This window comes from Salvelinus alpinus, chromosome 7, assembly GCF_045679555.1.
Source record: "Salvelinus alpinus chromosome 7, SLU_Salpinus.1, whole genome shotgun sequence".
Classification (NCBI taxonomy): Eukaryota; Metazoa; Chordata; class Actinopteri; order Salmoniformes; family Salmonidae; genus Salvelinus; species Salvelinus alpinus.
In genome coordinates this window covers 28,729,129-28,732,654 of record NC_092092.1, presented here as the reverse complement: position 1 = coordinate 28,732,654, position 3,526 = coordinate 28,729,129, and positions in this window count along the sequence as shown.

Here is a 3,526-nt window from a genome sequence, read left to right as displayed (position 1 = left end):
CAGATAGAGGTCAGTGTCTCAAATCGGAGGGCCTGTTGTCCGGACCTCTGGCAGTCTCTATGGGGGTGCCACAAGGTTCAATTCTCGGGCCGACTTTTCTCTGTATACATCAATGATGTCGCTCTTGCTGCTGGTGATTCTCTGATCCACCTCTACGCAGACGACACCATTCTGTATACTTCTGGCCCTTCTTTGGACACTGTGTTCACAAACCTCCAGAAGAGCTTCAATGCCTTACAACACTCCTTCCGTGGCCTCCAACTGCTCTTAAATGCAAGCAAAACTAAATGCATGCTCTTCAACCGATCGCTGCCCGCACCCTCCCGCATCACTACTCTGGACGGTTTTGACTTAGAATATGTGGACAACTACAAATACCTAGGTGTCTGGTTAGACTGTAAACTCTCCTTCCAGACTCACATTAAGCATCTCCAATCCAAAATTAAATCTAGAATCGGCTTCCTATTTCACAACAAAGCAACCTTCACTCATGCTGCCAAACATATCCCCGTAAAACTGACTATCCTACCGATCCTTGACTTCGGCGATGTCATTTACAAAATAGCCTCCCACACTCTACTCAGCAAATTGGATGTAGTCTATCACAGTGCCATCCGTTTTGTCACCAAAGCCCCATATACCACCCACCACTGCGACCTGTATGCTCTCGTTGGCTGGCCCTCGCTTCATATTCGTCGCCAAACCCACTGGCTCCAGGTCATCTATAAGTCTTTGCTAGGTAAAGCCCCACCTTATCTCAGCTCACTGGTCACCATAGTAGCACCCACCCATAGCAAGCACCCCAGCAGGTATATTTCACTGGTCATCCCCAAAGCCAATTCCTCCTTTGGCGCCTTTCCTTCCAGTTCTCTGCTGCCAATGACTGGAACGAATTGAAAAAAATCACTGAAGCTGGAGACTCATATCTCCCTCACTAACTTTAAGCATCAGCTGTCAGAGCAGCTTACCGATCAATGCACCTGTACATAGCCCATCTGTAAATAGCCCATCCAACTCCCTCATCCCCATGTTGTTATTTTTTTTCCCACCTTTGCACCCCAGTATCTCTACACATGCACATTCATCTTCTGCACATCTATGTGTTTAATTGCTAAATTGTAATTATTTCGCCACTATGGCCTATTTATTGCCTTACCTCCCTAATCTTACTACATTTGCACACACTGTATATAGACCTTTCTATTGTGTTACTGACTGTACGTTTGTTTATCCCATGGGTAACTCTGTGTTGTTTGTGTCGCACTGCTTTGCTCTATCTTGGCCAGGTCGCAGTTGTAAATGAGAACTTGTTCTCAACTGGCCTACCTGGTTAAATAAATCAATTAAAAATGTAAAAATTATCTTCATTGTTTAGCACTGACTCTATGCACACTCACTAGACTCTACCCAGACACTCACACATACTGCACTGACATTCCACACATACTGCACTGACATTCCACACATACACACACACACACAGAGACAGACACACTTCACATATGCTGCTGCTACTCTGTTTATTATATATCCTGATTGCCTAGTCACTTTTACCCCTACCAACATGTACATACTGTATTACCTCAATTACCTCAACTACCTTGTACCCTTGCACATTGACTCCGTACTGGTACTCCTTGCCTCGTTATTGTTTTTATTGTGTTATTATTTCCTTTTTTTATCTAGCAAATATTTGTCCGTTTTTAAACTCAGCATTTGGGGAATCGGCTGGTAAGTAAGAATTTCACTGCATGTGACCAATACCATTTAATTTGATTTGATCCACTGAGGCAAAAAGGACAATGCCGGAGTTGAGGTGGTAAAAGAGGATAATAGCAGTGCTGGCTATGTTATGTGTGATGATTGAGGCGCGCTATACAAATTTGACAGTCAGAAGACGAGGACTTCAAATAGGCCTATGGCACGTCAAAGGAACGATAGCCTACTGTTCAGATGGGTTAAATAGAAATCTGGACACTGACTGTAGTATGTCTATAATTATTGCAGAATTAAAAAATATCTTGGGAGATTGAAAATGATGCAGACAATTACATTGATAGAAGCCACAATCTATCTGCAATATTAATGCTGATATACCCCCTAATATATATATATATATATATACACTACCGTTCAAAAGTTTGTGGTCACTTAGAAATGTCCTTGTTTTTGAAAGAAAAGGTACTTTTTTTGTCCATTAAAATAACATGAAATTGATCAGAAATACAGTGTAGACATTGTTAATGTTGTAAATTACTATTGTAGCTGGAAACGGCAGATTTTTTTATGGAATATCTACATAGGCGTACAGAGGCCCATTATCAGCAACTATCACTCCTGTGTTCCAATGGCACGTTGTGTTAGCTAATCCAAGTTTATCATTTTAAAAGGCTAATTGATCATTAGAAAACCCTTTTGCAATTATGTTAGCACAGCTGAAAACTGTTGTCCTGATTAAAGAAGCAATAAAACTGGCCTTCTTTGGACTAGTTGAGTATCTGGAGCATCAGCATTTGTGGGTTCGATTACAGGCTCAAAATGGCCAGAAACAAAGAACTTTCTTCTGAAACTCGTCAGTCTATTCTTGTTCAGAGAAATGAAGGCTATTCCATGTGAGAAATTGCCAAGAAACCAAAGATCTCGTACAATGCTGTGTACTACTCCCTTCACAGAACAGCGCAAACTGGCTCTAACCAGAATAGAAAGAGGAGTGTGAGGCCCCGGTGCACAACTGAGCAAGAGGACAAGTACATTAGAGTGTCTAGTTTGAGAAACAGACACCTCACAAGTCCTCAACTGGCAGCTTCATTAAATTGTACCCGCAAAACACCAGTCTCAATGTCAACAGTGAAGAGGTAACTCCGGGATGCTGGCCTTCTAGGCAGAGTTGCAAAGAAAAAGCCATATCTCAGACTGGCCAATAAAAATAAAAGATTAAGATGGGCAAAAGAACACAGACACTGGACAGAGGAACTCTGCCTAGAAGGCCAGCATCCCGGAGTCACCTCTTCACTGTTGACGTTGAGACTGGTGTTTTGCGAGTACTATTTAATGAAGCTGCCAGTTGAGGACTTGTGAGGCATATACATATACACAGTAATGAAACTGATTTCCAGTTTCCAATGCTGACATGTTCAACAGGATACTACGTTCTTATCAACAGGAACACAGAAGTATCCTGAAGACGGTCTTCAAAGTATTTCATGTGTCGGCCGCTAAGTAGTAACAACTCCCAGGTGGCCTGAGCTTCTGGCAAGGCTGTTCGAGTTTTGATGACACCCACTCTTCATGTTTTACCACTTTCCCAACACACACACACACACACACACACACACACACACACACACACACACACACACACACACACACACACACACACACACACACACACACACACACACACACACACACACACACAAACACACCACCTCCGTAGAACTGTAAAAACCAAGTAAACACCCTTCCTCATCTCATCACTTAAATGTAGGACAAAGTTTCCCCTCAGTGCTGATCTATGGTCAGTTTT